The sequence below is a fragment of the Urocampus carinirostris genome, unplaced genomic scaffold, assembly GCF_059441175.1.
Source record: "Urocampus carinirostris isolate Australia breed hairy pipefish unplaced genomic scaffold, RoL_Ucar_1.0 HiC_scaffold_31, whole genome shotgun sequence".
In the NCBI taxonomy this organism is placed as follows: Eukaryota; Metazoa; Chordata; class Actinopteri; order Syngnathiformes; family Syngnathidae; genus Urocampus; species Urocampus carinirostris.
The window spans coordinates 200,451-210,476 of NW_028283138.1; the positions used below are offsets into that span (position 1 = coordinate 200,451).

Consider the following 10,026-nt stretch of genomic DNA (forward strand, 5'->3'; position numbering starts at 1 on the left):
ATTTCCTTCAGGTATGACTGTTGGGAAGGGTCTGTGGAAGTTAAACTGCTCCCTGCTGGAGGATGAGGCTCAAGCCGCACAATACAGGGAGCTGTACAAAGACTGGCAGACCCTTCAAGACTCGTATGATTCACAAGCACAATGGTGGGAAATGACAAAGAAACGAACACAGACCTTTTTTAAAAATGCAGGAAAAAAACAAGAAACTTAAAGAGACAGTTTCAGAATAGGGATAGTTACTCTATTGCACAAAAAAGGAGACAAAATTGACTTAAAAAACTGGCGACCCATAACGCTTTTAAACGTGGACTGTAAAATTTTCAGCAAGCTTCTAGCAACACAAATGTCTGTAGTCTTGGGAGACTTGGTTGATCCAGACCAAACCTGTGCCATTGTGGGAAGGAAGATCAGCGACAGTCTCATGCTGATCCGTGACACCATTTGTTATGCGAGAGACAGAAACATGCGACTAGCGGTCCTAAACCTAGACTTTGAAAAAGCCTTTGATCGAGTCTCGCACCAATACCTCTTCAGGGTATTGCAAAAATGTGGTTTTCCCCAAAAATACATCAAGTGGGTAGGACTGCTATACCGAGACATCTACAGCAAATTCATGATTAACGGGAATTTATCGGAAGCAATCGAGATCAACTGCGGTGTACGTCAAGGTTGCCCTATGTCTCCCCTTCTCTATGTTCTTTGCATTGAACCTTTGGCACAAATGTTAAGAAAAGATAGATTTGTCGAAGGGATCAATATCCCAGGAAGTGGGGGACAAATTACCAAGTGTGTTTTGTACATGGATGATTTTAATATTTTATGTACTGACCGCGCATCTGTTGGAAGAGCCCTTGACTTGACTGACCTGTTTGGGAAGGCGTCTGGGTCAAGGCTAAATAGAGAAAAGTCACAAGTGAAGTTTTATGGAACGTGGAAAAAGACAGAAAAGGCAGGACTCCCACTGACGGTGTTAAAGACAGACCAGAAAATCCTAGGGATAAAATTCAATGCAGATGGAGGAGGCGAGACCAACTGGGATGACGTGACAAGGAAAGTTAAGCAAAGACTTGTTTTTTGGTCACTAAGAAAACTGACAATAGAGGGGAAGGTCCTAATCATCAAAGCGATCATCCTCCCACTGCTTTTATCAATCAGTTTAGTTTTTATGCCCAAAAGAAACGTGCTGTTACAACTGGACCGAGCCCTCTTTTGCTTTGTCTGGGGCTCAAAGTGGGAAAGGATAAAAAGAGATACAATGAAAAAGAAAAAGGAAAAAGGGGGAAAGGAGTGCCTGATCTACAGCTTTTCCTGGGAAGCAAATATGTCTCTCTCCACTTCCAAAACGCTGTGGGCCCACCCAACAACCCGAAAAGTCAAGCGATGACCCGGTTCTGGATGGGCTCATATTTGCGGAAGCTAAAGCTTGTACCAAACAATCGTTTGATTCCAGTTTCATTTAACTTGCCACCAACACATCTCTTTATTCGGGATTTTTTAAAGAAGTTTGATTTAGAAACACAAGAAAGTCACACTTTACAAAACCACAGGGCCCTTATTGCTATTGTGCAAGAGCGTGCAACAGTAAGTCCTGTGCGGGGGCTTGCGTTTGGCGAACCTACAACGGTTTGGAGCAACGTGAATCATCCTGCCCTCCCAAACAGACTACGAGACTTGTCATGGATGGTGGCTCATGAGGTTCTCCCAGTCAGAGCCGTAAGGCACCACCGAGGAATGTCAGCGACTTCGACGTGCCCTCGACCTGGCTGTGGCGCCCAGGAGTCAGTGAGGCACCTTTTTTGTGAGTGCAGCGCTGCCGAGGACTTGTGGAAAATGGCCGACCAACTAGGAAAATTCCCAGGCTTGCCAGCAGGGGAGGTCCCTGATGCACAGTACGTGCTTTACGGGATGAGTCGGTCGAGGAGGTCTCGGAACGACTTTGCCAGGGATTGGCTCACTCTCGCCGCCATCAAGGACGCCATCTGGACCTCTAGAAACCTGCTGGTATGGAGGTGCAGGCAGATCCCCCCAGTGGCTGTGCTCCAAATGGCTGTAGATACCATACAATCTGTGAGCGGCGGGCCTAGGACGCAACCATAAAGAAGAATCGTCTGCACCCACCCGGAGTGGGGAACCGGGGCTACACTGTGGGGGTCCCGGAAGCAACGGCCTGGGTTGTGGAAAGTAGAAGTAAGAAGGGAGAGGACCCACAAAGAGGACTGGAGGATGCTGCTTGGGAGGGTGGGATGACAGAGCTATGCCCTTGCACAATAGTTTTGCCCTTTACACTTTGGTTAACTACTATTAAAAGATAATAACTCTGAAATTGTTTAATTGATGTTGAAAATGTCAGAAAAAAGTGTTAAAATATCGTCATGTCATATTGTCAGATATAACAAAATTGTGAAAATGCTTGATGGCTGTTGAGATCGTCGTATTTGTTTTGCTGCTGTTGGTGTCGGTGGATTTGTTCAAAACAAAGACAATCGACTTTGGCCTGGACGAATCTATTGACACTAACAAAGATGTTATACAACGAAATTGTGAATACGCTTGATTGCTATTAAGATTTTAGAGAAGGGTTGTTCAAACCTCACATTGTGTTTGCTGTTAAACGTCATATTGAAATATAATATTGTGAATGTGCTTGATTGCTGTTGAGATTGACAAGATTGTTTTCTGTTATTAGTGTCAATGAATTTGTTCAAACCATTAATTGCTGTTAAAAATGTTGAAAAAATTGTTAAAATGTCATATTGTCAGATATAACGAAATTGTGAATATGCCTAATTGCTGCTAAAATTATCGAGAAAAATTGTTCAAACCTCACATTGTTTATTTGTTGTTAATAGTGTCAATAAAATTGTTTAAACCCCAAAAAATGGATAATGAATAACGAAGATAGAACAATAACCCTTAAACCCCCCCCCTCCTGTAACCAACTATGCAGTTACAATCGTGTTCAAGATTTGTGAACAATCTATGAAGAGCCATGATCTTTGATTTTTGCAATCCGGAGATGGAATAAGAGCTTGCTCTGTCCACTCCACGCATCGGCCCGGTATTGCAGTACCTCCGGGAACGGTGCATTCGCAATGATCGCAGCAAGGCTTTAAGGCTAGGACCTTAGCTTGGCCTTTTGGCTGAGAGTAAGTGTCCCGGCTCCTAGGCTTTGTAGCGCATTATGAACTGACCGATAATGGATAATGAATAACGAATATAGAACAATAACCCTTAAAAATCCCCTCCTGTGGTTCTGATATAACTGGGAGGAGACGGTCATGCTTTGTCCACTCCACGCATCGGCCCGGTATTGCAGTACCTCCAGTAACGGTGCATTCGCAATGATCGCAGCAAGGCTTTAAGGCTAGGACCTTACCTTGGCCTTTTGGCTGAGAGTAAGAGTCCCGGCTCCTAGGCTTTGTAGCGTATTATGAACTGACCGATAACGGATAATGGATAATGAATAAAGAAGATAGAACAATAACCCTTAAAAAATCCCCCCCCCCCTGGTCAGTTGTGGTTCTGATCTTGTATACGATCACTGGCCTGGTATTGTAGTACCTCCGGGATCGGTGCATTCGCAATGATCGCAGCACGGCTTTGGGGCTAGGACCTTAGCTTGGCCTTTTGGCTGAGAGTAAGTGTCCTGGCTCCTAGACTTTGTAGCGTATTATGAACTTGCCGATGATGGATAATGAATAAAGAAGATACAACAATAACCCTTAAAAAATCCACCCCCTAACCCCCCACCCCCTCGCTTCTTTAGCTTGGCCTTTTGGCTGAGAGTAAGAGTCCCGGCTCCTTGGCTTTGTAGCGTTTTATGAACTGACTGATAACGGATAATGGATGATTAATAGAAAAAATAGAACAATAACCCTTAACCCCCCCAATAGTTACTAAATACTGAATTGTGGCATTCATACAAGTTAGTAAAAACACAGCACTATGAACAGCAAATTTTAGGCAAAAACTGCAAGTCTTTACTACTCTGCATAAAATCAGATTTGAAATAAGATATTCTTGTCTGGACATTTTGCAAAGGATGTTTTTTTTAAAAATTCAACAAAAATATATTAAACCCTTCAATGTTCCACCGGTCTGCCGTCAGACTGTTGATAAAGTCTTGTCTTTACGATGTCACTAGTCACTGAAATACTTTGTTATAAAATTGGAAAGCCTAAACTAATCACAGAATCTCAGAAAGTTAGGGTTAGGGTTAGTATGAATGGGGATGTGTTTTACTCTTGATTTTGATTGTCTATTTGTTATGCAAGCCATCAAACAAAACTTCCGAGCTCAAAAACAACGCTTCTTTGATATATTCGCATTAAGTAAAAGATTTTCCATGCTTTGCTATATAGTGAGCAATGGCGCTTTTAGAAGTGACAGTGGTTTTCAGGATCTGTGTTTGTTTGCCGTAACCTGGACACAGCGCGTTTCAATGTCACCGCCTTGTCAGACTCGTCCTTGAATTCATGTTCATGATTCGTTACGTATTGACGTTTAATACTTGATGTGCGAGGTACAACACTCTCAAGGCATAATGCACAAAGAGCATGGTCATTTTTTGCACAAGGCCCCAGTCATTTGCCCATGCTGGCTGAAAAGAACAACATTTTTTGCTGGAAAAGCCGCCATGATTCATTCGGTTATCGCGCGCCTGTGTTTCGTTGGCTGGGTTACAACACAGATCTCTTCCCCTCTCCTCGGCACCGCACAGACACACGGTCACAAACGGAGCAGAGGAGGAGGGGCGTGACCGTAAAGCCTCTAAACAACACGCCGCACAACTGAAAATGTCTAAATTTCAGGTAAATGCGCGAAAAACAAAAAATCATTATTATTTTGCCGTGCGCTCGCGTGCCACTGGGTAACCCCTCACGTGCCACTGCTGTATTTACTCGTCATCATTCATGCAATGTTTGTGTTGCGTCTTCTACAAGCCACGTGAACTCTTTCCACGATGCTTTTAATGTACGTTTACGTTTTGCAGCGTCATAAATTTTAGCTTCTTTTGAATCTTTCTTCTGGGACTGAGGTTTTGGCTTGATTCCTAACCACTTATCCATTTTTCTTGTGTTCTCTGTTGTGTGTATTTTAGAAAATGAAATGCAAATGCACGACCTTATAACGCTCGGGAGAGTCCGGAAGCACGAAGTTATTTGATGCAGGCTTCTGATCGGTTGCCGAGTATGCAAATTGCCAAATGAACCGAAATTTCCAAACCGAACAAAGATTTTGAAATCGGAATAAAGCAAAAGTTTGATTTAAAAAAAAACAACCTTTTTTTCCCTTGAAAAAGTTGTCGGCCACCCGGGCGGAGATGTTTTGTAAGTTGTACGCCCGACGTAAAAGATGCACGCCCCGGGCATCCGGGCAGACGTTATTTTAGACACTGGTCTAACAAGATGGTCAGTAGGGTCAAACGAACTACTTGCTTTCTTGATCCGTTTCTGGCTTTACTGGTGAAAGATCTGTTTGGGATCTCATGACCTTCAGTTTTAAATATGATTAATATATCGCTATCCTGGGGTATTGTTCCTGTAGCCTTTGAGTCTGCTGTCATTAAACCCACGCTTAAGCAACCTAACCTTGACCTGGAAAGTGTAGGTAATTATAGGCGAGTGTCATATCTGCCATTTTTTGCAAAATTACTTGAAAAGGTCGTTGCAATGCAGTTTTATGACTTTATGCCGGAAATTAATCTTTGAGACTGTCCAGTGAGCATTTAGAGAAAATCACTCTCCTGAGATAGCCCAGGCTAAAGTAACCAATGATCACCTCTTTGCAAAAGATTCTGGTGCCTTGTCAATGTTACTGCTGCTGGATCTCAGTGCTGCTTTTGATACTGTGGCCCAAAACATGGTATTTGTTCGTCTGGAATGCATCGGTATCTTGGGGACTGTACTCTCGTGGTTTAGGTCCTACCTGTCAGACAGGACGCAATGCGTTAACTACGGCAATCTGACCTCTAGCCATTTTTATGTCCCCTGTGGCGTTCCATGGGGCTCTGTATTTAGCCCCCTTCTCTTTAGTATTTATATGCTTCCGCTAGGTGATATTATCTGCAAGTATAATAGTTTCCATTGCTATGCAAATGACACTCAACGGTTAAATTGTAGAAATCTGGAGGCCTGGCTTACTGAGATTCAAAGATGGATGTCACTTAATTTTTTGCGCCTTAACCCAGGTGTTTGGGCATTTGGGTTGGCCATGGTCCAAAAAATGTTGTGTGTGTTTTTGCTCCGTTTTCCCTTTTTATTTTCTTTGTTTTTGTATGTGTTTGTCTTGCTGTCGGTCTCCCCTCTAGAGGGATATGACCAGGATAGGTAGATAGATAAACCCAGAAAAAAACTGAAATGTTGATTGTTGGTCCAGCTCATTGTCGTGAGTTGTTTTCAAACACTGCCCTGAACCTAGACAAATGTAATATCACCCATAGTGATTCGGTCAAAAATCTACATGTTATATTTTATCCCAATCTGTCAGTTACACATGAAAAATATGACCTTACACCTCCGTAATATTGCAAAGATTTGTTCGATGCTGTCCCAATTAGATGCAGAGGTTCTAATTCATGCGTTTATTAATTCTCGGCTTGATTTACTGTCATGTATTGCTTTCTGGTCTCCCGATGTCTAGCATCTAATGTTTGCTGCTGGTTCAGAATGCGGCAGCGAGACCCTTGACTAAGACAAAAAAGTTTGTGCATATTACTCCTGTAATGGCCAACTTGCACTGGCTCCCAGTCCACCTAAGATGTGACTTTAAGGTTCTTTTACTAACATACAAATATTTGCATGGACTTGTGCCCTCTTATCTCTCAGATTTGGTTTCTCCCTATGTTACTGCACAGAGCCTCCGCTCTGAAAATGCCGGTCTACTTGTGACTCCGAGAGCCAAAAAGAAGTCTGCAGGCTCGAGAGCGATCTCCAATCCGGGTCGCGGTGCTGTGGAATGCTCTGCGCCTCCAGAAATAAGATCTGCAACCTCAGTGGAAATTTTTAAATCTAGACTTAAGACACATTTCTATTCAAAAGCGTACGATTGATGCCCACCTCATATTTTGTATTGTCCTGTCTTTTTCTGAATGTTTGGCCGGTGGTGACACTTGGGAGAAGGACGATTTGAGATGAGTCAGCGAACCACCGTCTTACCTAAAGCATGTCAACACCTGCATTGACCAGCCGGCAGAGATAGGAAGCTGCGTCGTCGCTGTTATGGACTTTTTAGACAAATTTCGACATGTTATCTATTGTTCTCTTTTATTGATGTTTACTATGTTTGTATACTGTTACCCAGTGCTAAATCTATTACACCCTGGTCATCCTGAAAGGGGGATTACCACCCTTTTCAAGGTTTCTTTTTTCCTCACGCTGAGGTTTTGAGTTTTTCCCTGCCCACATGTTGGTTTAAAATCAGGCGACGGTGAAATTATAACCCTGTGCAGTCCTTTGAGACATTTTTGTGATTAAGGGCTATACAATTAAATGTGACTTGACTGACTTGATTTGACATGTTCTGTATTTTATTTTGTTTCTTTAAGAATCTAGCTCTGATATTGTTCAGTCTCAATGGAAGAGGTGACAATCTTAAATCGTGTCAATGTTCAGTTCGATGTTTTTAGCTGTTAGGAACGCCACCACCAGTTCTTCCGCACTTTGCCGCCAACTCGCTGTGGTTCACCTCGTTGCAGAGGCTGGTAGCTGCTGCCTTTTGCATACGAGCGGGGTTTGATCTTCAGCCCAGTCACAATGAAATAATTCATTCTTAAATACTGCTCCAGGTCGAGCTCGGTTATTTTTCCGTCTCTTTCCACAGCACGCATCCTCAGCTCTTTCCCCTTCATCAACAGATCAAGTATCATATATTTTTTTATAAAAGTCATTTAATTTGTTTACAAGAAAGTCCAGTGATTTTTTTAATATCCTGCGTCTCGTCCGATTATCTTCTTGTTTTTTTTTACCTCACTGTGAGAGTGTGACACTGGAGTGTCATGTCCAATTTCGTTGTCACAATATGTTAACCCATTTTGTAACAATGACAATAAAGGTATATTCTATTCTATATAATGTTTATTTGGCCACTTAATCTTTGCAATTTGACACATTGAGTGTGTCAGCGGTTAAGCCAGTTAACTAGGCCTACGCCCACTTGATCAAGTAATTTGTATATATTTTAAACAACATGAGGCTCACCTAGAGGAATCTATGATTGTCCCTCATCTTATGGCTAAACAAAAAACTTGTTAATGTCTGGGCAAAATAGGATAAGAAAAAATGTGTAGCTTAGTCACTTTGAGTCTGTGTAGTTTCTGTTTTTCCTTGTGCTTTGAAGCACTTGTTTTCGGTTCTCATCTCATCAGCCGTACCGCTTATCCTCATCAGGGTCGCGGGGGGGCTGGAGCCCATCCCAGCCATCTCCGGGCAGTGGGCAGGGGACACCCTGAACTGGTTGCCAGCCAATCGCAGGGCACACAGGGACAGACAACTCATTCGCTCATTCACACCTAGGGACAATTTGGACCGGCCAATTCACCTGAAATGCATGTTTTTGGAATGTGGGAGGAAACCGGAGTGCCCGGAGGAAACCCACGCAAGCACGGGGAGAACATACAAACTCCGCACAGGAAGTCTGGAGCTGGATTTGAACCCACAACAGGTTCCCATGACATGAACTGTGCCGCACAAGCGCTAACCACTGCGCCGCCGTGCTGCCCCTTGTTTTCGGTTGTACTACCTAATACAGCTACATCTAGGGGTCAAAAAATACCCAGCAATCACAAAAGCAGTGGTATTGATATGAAATACTGTAAATCACCACATTACGATATGAGTGTTACACTAAACTAAATTTAAAACCCATATCTTTCATTTGATCTTTTTACTCGCCGATACGATACCTTAAAATAGTACAGAATCTGCATTGGAACAATGCTAGTTATTTTTTAGTGTAATTAGATGGCTAACAGAAGTGTATTATACATTAAACTTCTGTCTCAATTACCATGTTTGATGTGCTTTATCATTGCCAGTGTTAGGAATGACGCCGTTATAAATAACGCTGTTACCAAACAGCGTTCAAAGATGTAAAGATATTCCCTGACTGAAGACTCCTATTACCCCCCACAGTTTCTCCTTTGTTAATGACAAATGTGACTTTCTCTTGTCAACAATGTCCTTTATTCTTTCGTTTGATACAACTTTCCTTGTCATATAAATAAACATAGTTAGTTAGTATCAAACCACTTGCATTATTTATTTGTGTCTACTATTTTCCTTCTGGACTGATCAATCATTACCTATATCAATTACAGTAATAGAAAAACGACCATTTAAAGCTAAAATTAAAATATGTTTTGAGTATTTCGTACTTCATGATAAATGCAAGGCATAATATGAGACTATTTGTGTTGGAAACAGTAAGAATTTACCTGCTGACCAAATTGGTAACCACCGAACTAGATTCTGAATTATATAAATATGATTTAGACCAATTTCTCTACAGCCTCTTCCACAACGTCATCATTACTGATGGTCAAGTACAAATCAGCTGGTTGTTTCATGTTAAAGCTATGTCAGCGTGTGCATTCTTCTTATGCGTAAGAAAGAAAAGCAGGGCATTCTCGGTTGGCCTTTCAACATATTTATTCACGCACAATACGCTAACGTGAACACGGCTATCATTTTTACCTTACACGAGAGCCATCTAAAAATTAAACAAAGCAATGTGTTCTGTTGTGTACACAATGGAGAACATCCTACCGTAATATCACGGGTAAGAGCGCTATTAAATTAGCAATACACAGTGTTCATTTTACCTCTGAAAAGTGATGGGTCCCGGGGACTCGCATGTTTAAAAATCTATGGGTCCCAACAGATATCTATGGGTCCCCAAAATTTAGTCTCATATTGAAATTGTAAATCGGCGACAAATATATAATGTAAATCTATATATTCATTCCGTTTTAATCACCACCGTTTATTGATAATACAAATCAGTTATCACTTCAAGAGTTTTCAGTTC

The 10,026-nt window shown here is 42.0% G+C and overlaps 1 pseudogene; it reads left to right on the forward strand.

Annotated features, from left to right (window-relative positions):
• Nucleotides 1–2,952: 2,952 nt before the first annotated feature.
• On the forward strand, nt 2,953–3,092 carry LOC148345717 (U2 spliceosomal RNA; annotated as a pseudogene).
• Nucleotides 3,093–10,026: the final 6,934 nt, after the last annotated feature.